The sequence below is a fragment of the Nycticebus coucang genome, chromosome 9 (genome assembly GCF_027406575.1).
Source record: "Nycticebus coucang isolate mNycCou1 chromosome 9, mNycCou1.pri, whole genome shotgun sequence".
In the NCBI taxonomy this organism is placed as follows: domain Eukaryota; kingdom Metazoa; phylum Chordata; class Mammalia; order Primates; family Lorisidae; genus Nycticebus; species Nycticebus coucang.
The window spans coordinates 72730056-72738591 of NC_069788.1; the positions used below are offsets into that span (position 1 = coordinate 72730056).

At 49.2% G+C, this 8536-nt stretch overlaps 1 long non-coding RNA gene across 1 annotated transcript; it reads left to right on the forward strand.

Moving 5' to 3' along the window:
- The first annotated feature begins 3421 nt into the window (after positions 1-3421).
- On the forward strand, positions 3422-7983 carry LOC128594079 (uncharacterized). The gene is made up of 3 exons (XR_008382487.1): positions 3422-3569; positions 4384-4424; positions 7577-7983. It is a non-coding gene; the product is annotated as an uncharacterized LOC128594079 (long non-coding RNA).
- Positions 7984-8536: the final 553 nt, after the last annotated feature.

The following is an 8536-nucleotide window of genomic DNA, read 5'->3' on the forward strand; positions in this document are numbered from 1 at the left end:
AGTAGTTCCATTTGATAATAGAAACCTGGAAATCACTCTTTTTTGGTGCAGGCCCCTAGGTGCTGAAACAAAAGACATCCCTTGGCTTTAATCTCCCAGGCTTTTCAGAACCCTTGCTGTGAGTGTTTCAGTGAACACAGACTCGCCCTTCCTGAGGATCTCAGGGTTGGAATTTGAGAAGATCTTTGATATTTTAATAAAACTGGTTTTGCTTTTTCCCCTTTAAAAACAAATTGAAATGAGCTACAATTTCTGGACAGGACCTGTCTATTTTATGCATATAATAGTTGGGTGGAGCTAGGTTGCACTGTGGTAAACAAACATTCCACCCCAACCTCAATGCATTAAAGCCCCAAGATTTACTTCTGTTTCTCACTATATGTCTATTGTGGGTGGGCCAGTGCCCCTCTCTGCATTCTTATTCTAGGGCTCAGGTTCCACGCAAGTGTCATCCCCAGCTCTGCTGGTCCCCAGCTCTGGGAAGAGACACCAGGCAAATCGCTGCTGCTTTCTAGAGCTTCTGTGCAGACACATCATTTCTGTGATGTGGACAGCACATCGCAGGCTAATTACTTTTGTGGGCAGCACCTTGGCTGCCTCTAACTTCAGGGTAGCAAGAAAGATAATCCCATAGTGTGCCTAGGAGAGAACTGAAAATTTGGTGACTCCCAGACCTGTGGCCTGTGAAGGGTGGGTATGAGAGGATGGCACCGTCTGGCCTCACTGGACTAGACTCCAGAAGGCCAGAGATTGTCTCTCCTTAGCTCCTGCCCTTAGTCAAACCATACAACCTCCTCGAGATTTTATTTCCTTAACCTTTAAGTAGGGAGTTAGGAAGAAAGGGGTAGCGAATGGGAAGGAATAATTATACCTGTCTGACCCATCTTGTGGGAATGTTATATGGATCAAAATAAGGCAATGCCAGTGAAAGTGAAATGGGAATGAAGGAGATAAGAGTATTTTAATGGCAGGCTAATGACTGCTCCAGGGAATTGCAACCCACAGGTGATTTGCATGTGTAGTTGCATTTGCTAAGATAAGGGTGCAGGTGAGAGAAAGTCCAAAATAACTGTAGCTTAAATACCGTAGACATTTGTTTCTCTCTCAGGTAAAAAGCCAATCAAGAGGCTAGTGGTCTAGGATGGGTATGGGGCTCCACCCACAGCACTTCTTTGCCATCTTCCCTGTCTCCTTGTCTTAGCCTGGGGTCTGTAACACCAGGGCTTGAGGCCAAATCTAAAGCACCAATGTTTTCTTGGGGAGCGCAACTCCAGGAAGCAAAAAGGAGGGAAGATGGTGGTGACGTGGGGAAGGAAGAAGTGGGCTCCAAAGGAGGTGTGACTGGGCTGGCCCCAGCTTTTAACAAATGCAGCTAGGTCTTAGTCTCATGGGATGATCCCAGAAAGGCCTACTGGGGAGCATTAAATGTGGGAGGAAGAAAGGAGAAGAATCGTCTGCGTGGTCACGTCTCACAGTGGTCAAAGCTGGACACCTACACTTCTAGGTGGCACCGTCTGGCATGTCCAACTCCTGAAACAGCAGCAGCAGAGGCAGCACCTACATGGTGAACCATAGCACCTGGTGCCAGTGGTGAGCAGGCATGACCAGGGGGCTGTCCACCTGCACATCTCAGGCTACAGCCCAACTGGCATGGCCTGGAAAGGCAGCATCTGTTTGAGTGAGTAGGTCTGCAGAAGCAACAGGGAAGCCCTGGGGCATGTGATACGAGGCATGAAGCAATGTGTGGTAGGGTTGCCTCTGCAAGCAACAAGAAGAATCAGGAACAGCTGCCACAGTGGGCTCAGACCAGCCAGGCAGGTGAAATTCCATGGCACTATAACCTTTGCCATAAGATGGCATAGAACCCAATGAACCTCCCTTGAAGAAACTGAAATCCTTTTATGGCCTACAAAAATGTGTTGGAGTCCAATGATCCTCTTGGAGGTTCACTAGTGGTATCGAGCAGAGAAACCATACTTAAGCAAATTCTGGGATAGCTCAGATGCATACTTTATGGGCCAAACTGGATGCATCAGCTCCAGCCATCGCGTCAACATTCCTGCTAACAAGAAAGGTGGAAAGATTAAGGCATATCTCTCTCATTTGTGGTCAGTTCTGAAAAGTTGCACACTGTACTGAGCATGGTAGCACACACCTGTAGTAATATTTTGCCCTGCTAAAAATAGGCAGAATGATAGATCAGGATATTGGGGCCAATTGGCAAGCTTGTGCCACAGAAGCCAGAGCTGGGAGCCCTTGAGTGAACATTGCAGAGTGTGGCCAATGTGAGGCCCTGTTTCGAATAAGTGTAAGCAGGGATGTGGGAGGAGGAAGGAAGGGAAATGGGGGCAGGTGAATGAGGGGATGAATCAGCCACTAAGGCAGTGGTTCTTAGCCTTCCTAATGCCCGTGTTGTATTTTTATTGTTACAAAGGGGTGGAGACAGAGAACCGCTGCACTAGGGGAAGATAGGGATGTGGAAGAAAGAGGGAGGGGTGAAGGAGGGAAGCAAGGAAGGAGGGTGAATGCAGAGAGGAGGGACAAGAGGACTGCCCCACCTACAGATGAACTCACCTGTTTTCTATGGAAACCACAAACTCTTTCATGGGCAGCAGGTGAAGGGTGGGTTCCTGTCAGTAGCAACTCCGTGAGGCCAGGGCTACCCTGGCCTTGTGCTAGCTGTGACCTGCACTTCAACCTCATTCTGCTCCTTGCTTTAAAACATGACCTGGAAGACAGTCCTCACTCCTTGTCTATCTTCTTCCTCCTCCCCTCCCCTGCTCAGTGTAGGAAGTCAGACATATATATTTCTTTGAGGGCCCCAGGGTCTGGATTCACCCCATTGGTTTGGCATCCACTATGGGCCCTTCTGTGGCTCCCCTACACTCTGAAATGGTTTTCTTTTTCTTTTTTAGATTTATTGTTGGGGATTCATTGAGGGTACAAGATGAAATGGTTTTCTTATTTCAAGAAGCTTCTGGGAGATAAAAATAGGATCCAGTCTGCAGGATGTTAGGGCCAAACCAAGTCTCCTGAACTCCCCACACCCCTACCCCTGGATGCCAAGGTCATGGCAGGGAGCAGGCCCTTAATAGATGGCATTTGATCTGGTCAGATTTCATGGTGGAACAAGACTGTGAAGAGAAGCTCCTTCCCTACCTACTAGCTTCCTGAATTGAAACCAGCTGGGTGCTTCCCCATACCCGTGTGAACTGAAACCAACTGGTTTCCATAGCAGGCCCAGCCTCATTTCTCATCTTGCCACTTCTTTTTTCTTCCTTGAAGAAGCCCGGCTCCAGGTATGTCTCAGCACCGTGAGATGCTTGGCTGTTGCATGGCCTGATGGCTCTCTCCCAACAGAAGCATCAACGTAGCCCTGCACATGTCACGGGGCGTGTCGGGGGCCAGGAAAGGATCTGCCCTTGCTGGGCGTCCCTCCCCCGAGGGTTTTCCTTCCTGCCTGCCTGTGAGTGGGAAGCAGCTGTGGTCCCTCCTTTCCGCCTTCCTCGACCCGCAGCTTTAGACGTTGAATTACAGCTCCCTGCTGATCTCATCAGAGAGCAGCTGAGGTATGACAACGAAAAGGGGCCCGGGAGTCCTGGCTTCAAATCCCAGTTGCCCCAGATGTTGTGCAACCTTCGTACGTGATAGCCTCTCTGGGCCTCGGTCTTCATGGCTGTAGAATGAGACTATGACATAGACCTGAGTAGGTCAAGATGAGAATTACAAAAACCACACCAGAAAGGCTCCTGGCTTGATCTGAGTAAACTTTGGGTTCTTTCTGGCCCACTCACCCGCTCCCTCAGTCCCTGGCAAGTGGGGCTGCTGGCCATTCCCTCTCCACGAGGATCAGCCCTTGCCTGCAGCCGCCACTAACTGCCTGTCATCAGCAGTGACGGATGCCATGCTTCTCTGTGGCAAAGCCTCATCCAGTGGGGGCAGGTGCACAGTGCTTCTCCAGGGTCCCGAGGGACAGTGGCAGTGTGCACGGTTCCTTTCTGTCACTGTGTCACCCTGGATATGTAGAAAGCCTGGAGCACAGCAGGCAGCAGCTTGGCCCACACTGTCTGATCAGTCGTTGGCCACCACTGACACCTTTCTCACTCCTCAGACCCCACTGGGAGCTCCTCTGTGGTGCAATTGCTGGGTGGCTGCCCACCACACCACGGCTCACCTTCAAGTCCTGGTGCCACTGCATAGCCGTAAGGGCTGTCTGTGAGCAGGTGCTCCCTCCAAGCCCCTCTCCGAACAGATGTCTGGGTTAAAATTCTCCAGCTCCCACACCATCCTCTTCCCCTCACTCTTTGGCAGCCCATCATACTGTTTTTCTTTACACTTTCAATTGAAGAATAATTTTCCTCAACTTTTTTTCCTCCAACAAAGAGCAAGCCAATGGCCCAGGACAAAGAGGATATCTTGAGCATGTGAGTATTGCTGACCACTCTGTCCCCAGCTTGCAGGGGACCCTGAGGACTGTGAAGAGTCAGGCACAGAGCAGGGAGGTGTGTCCCTAGGAGCTACTGGGTGCGGGAGCCCTGTCAGGAGCCCAGTACCCCTGCACGTGCCAATGATGATATCAGGGAGAGAAATGCATGACAAGCTGAGTGGCGGATTCCTCTCCACAGGCTGCGGGGCTGCTGCAGAGACCTGTGAGCTGGGAGACACAGGGCTGGTCCCAGCAGAGAGGAGCTTACAGAAGGGAGTGGTTTTTGGTGAGGAGGGGTATGAGGTCATTCCTAGTCTGGGTGCTTCTTGGGAAGAGTCTGTTGGGTGGGAGTTGGGTGATGAGGTTTCATTTGAGTCAATCTGTCCAAGAAGAGCTGGGAGAGGGCACTGGGAGAGGGCAGGTGAGCCAGGAGGGGGAGAGTTAAGAGGTGAGGTGGCTGCAAGGAGGGAGGTGTGAGGGACGCAGAGGATGCAGCCAGACACCTGGGCCACACCTTGCCTCCACTCACTCATCCTTTCCCAACCTTGGGCTGAGGACATGCCTCATTAGGTAGTTTTCAGATGGTAACCTGAATCAGGAGCCACTCCAGGCCCAGAGAGGAGGGCAAGGAAGACGAGTGTTGTAATCCCCAAGTTAGTCATTCGTTCACACCCAGGTAGAACTCTCTTTAGCCCCGCTGTTCACCATTTTAAGAGGTTCAAGCATTCTGATTATTGCAGCAGTAATGTGGCAATGCTTTTCTCTAGTGTTCTGGGCTCATGGCCCATTTCCCCACCATGTCTTGGCTAGTGAGCCACACTGTAGCCTTTGTCAGGCTTATTGTATGTCTTCTTACCGCTGGCACTGGAAGGAGGCAGGAAGCAGGGCTCTTTCCCCACAGCCACCTCAGATATCAGGAAACTGTCCCCTGTCATGGTAAGCAGGTGCACCGGGCACAGCTGCAGGCCTGGTGGACAGGCAGCCCCGATAGCCAGCATGCATGGGCCTTGGAACTCCAGGGCTTGTGATGGGACCTGATGCCTCCCCGTTCAGCTTCCTTTCCCCATTTTATTGGTTGTATCTTGAGAATTGACAGTACCATCCAATGTTAAATCTTTAATTCTGCTTCATAAGTGGAAACCAAGCAGAAATCACTGCCCAGTGACCTCCCACCTCATCATTTGGCAGAGCCAGGGGCCTGGACCCATATCCCACAGGCCACACCTCATCCCCTAGACTTGGTTTCCTCACTTATAAATTGGTGGGGGTGGCTGACTTCTCCCAGCGACCTCTCTGGTTTTCAACTTTATGTTGCCTGGAGTCTCAGAAACATTGTGAGCAAATATTGTGGGCATAAAGCAAGGTACCCCTAAAAGAGGATGAGCTGTTTTGATTTTTTTTTCAATGCACGTATTTTATTTCAAAGGTGAGTTGGGAAATGCAGGAACAGATTCAAAGGGATGAATTTTTTCTTGTGCTATACAGGAGTTTGGACCGCTGTGGCTTGAGCTCTATGTTTCAGAGAGATGTGGATGCTCACTTCTCTCCACTGAGCCCTGGAGGGGATTAGTCCTCTTCCTTGGGGAAGTGGAGCAGAGATTCTCTGGGCTTCTCAACAGGCTCTTTCACAAAGTTCTGGGGACCAGCACTGTGGTGAGCATAAGTGTTGTGTAAGAGAAAGAGAAACAGAGATAGAGTTCGAGAGGCAGAGAGGAATGGGGAGTCAGAGGGAAAGGGAAAAGGGAAGGTGAATAGATGGGGTGGAGGGAGCAAAAAGGCTAAGATATAATCACTGACCTCAAGGGTTTGCAGTCTAATGGGGGGACCTAACATACTAATAAATATAATATTACAGGGTAGAATAGGGCTATAATGGGGTGGGGAGAGGCTATAGTCTTCTGGCTATAGTATCCATGGAAGGCTTACTGGAGGAGGCAGCATTTGGCACATTTCCCTGCAGGCTGAGCAGGGTGTCTGTGTGCAGGAGACAAGGGGGGACTTCAGGGCAGAGGGGACAGCTGCAGGAGGGCTGCTGGCTGCTGTCTCTCTCCAAGCTGTGGATTCCTGGGCCAGGCCTTCTTTATACCCATGTCTCTACAGGTACCCCTGGAGCTCAGATGGGGCTCCCTGGGGTTCCCTGGCGGCTACACAGAGGATGTTGTCTTCAGTCTACAGGCAGTGATAGAAGGAGTTTCACTTCACTCAGAAAACTCTTTTCTTAGAACCATAGTTAGTTCTTGTAAAATTTTCTGGCCACATAAAAGCCAAGAAGCCAGTTGTCAAAAATCTTTACGTGGCTGAGAAGGAATGTTCAAGGAAGGATGTTGTATTATTGATGACACTGTTTCCATCGGCTATGGTTTGAATGTTCGTCACCTCCAAAACCACTGTGAAACGTAATCCCCAGTGTGGCAGTAGTGAGAGGTGGGGCCTTTAAGACGTGAATGAATCAGAAGGGCTCTTCCTTCACTAATGGAATAATCCATTCATAGATTAATGGGTTAGTGAATTAATGGGCTATCATGGACTGGGACTGGTGGCTTTACAAGAAGTGGAAGAGAGACCTGAGCTCTCAGGCTCAGCCCCCTCACCGGGTGAGGCCTTTGCCATGTTGGAACTCTGCAGAGTCCTCACCTGCAAGAAGGCCTTTACCAGATGCGCCTTCTCAACGTGGGACTTCCCAGCCTCCAGAACTTAAGAAATAAATTCTGTTTCTTATAAAATACCTCAGTTTCAGGTATTACGTTATGAGCAACAGAAAATTAAGATGAACTAAGACACCATATTCCGTCTCTTTATTGCTGGGATGTGGAGGAGAGAGGTGAGGAGACTGAAGTTCAGGATGTCTGTGAGCAAAGCACTGTCCTCCACAGGACCCTTCTCAGCAGAGGCACACCCTCTACCAGCCATCCATTTTTTATATGTTCATCCAATTTCCAGTGTCCTCTTTTGCCAACTGTGCTGTTAACGGGTGCTGAGGGACAGAGTGTGGAGGAGGTGAAGATTCTAAAAGGGAGTTCTCTTTCTTTTAAACTTGCAAACGAATGATTACTGTATGAGTGGCAGCTGCAACCTGCAGGCATAGGCACAGAACAGAAAATCGCTGTGTCCAGGGAACTGAGGAGGCATTATTTGTGCTTGGTGTTGCAGGATAAGGAAGTAGAAGTCTCCCCACACAAACAAGCAAGAGAGTTGTTCAAAAAGCAAAGCAGGACCTGCAAGGGCCATGGGAGGACAGAAGCTCCAAGTCCTAGTCTCTTGCTATCATTAAATATCATGTCTCCGCCTTGTACGGCTACTCAGCAGCAATAATTGGTTATGAAGTGTGTAGCCTTTCAGAGTGGGAGGAATTTTACCTGGGAAATCTATCATCATCTTACAGAGCATTGAGGAAGTTCCAGAGACTATTTGACAGCCATTTTGGTTTCCCTGGAGCAAATTGCTCAGCACACATTAGACACCTAATCAACGCTTACTGTCATGAAAGCAAAGCATTGTAATCCTGTGACTTTATTTTGTCAGGTAGAAAAAGAATTCACACACTTGCCTTGACTGTGCTCAGAATAGAGTTGTAATAACTGCTGTAGATTTTATTTGTGACATTTTATTTTTTTAATAAAAGATGAGGAGTCAAACACATCTTAACTGCAATGTTTGCAATTGTTCATAAGTCTGAAATGTAAAGAACAGAATTTTTAAAGACTAGGCATTGTTACCATGATTTTAGCAGCTGTTTATTGAGTAGAGATAAAGGGCTTTGCACTCTATGTATTTCTTTCCATTTTCAGTTACTTTGATTTTTCTTCTCATCTATCTGTAGGATATCTGGTGACCAGATACATTTTCAAAAAGAAGACTGACTGGAAGCAAACATCAGTGCCAGCAGTGTGGGCTTGGCTGTGGTAGAAGGGAGAGCTACTGCCCTAGGCACTGAGAAGGCAATCAGGAAGGCTGGGGGACTGGAGTGCAGGGACAGGGAACAGGGAGGCTGGAAGGGCTGGGGTGTAAGTAAGAGAAGGTGAGGGGTAGACAGAGGGATCAGCCTGGAGACTGGGAGGAAGGGGTGGAACATGGGCCAGAGGTACAGAGGCAGTGTGGAGGAGGCGTGGA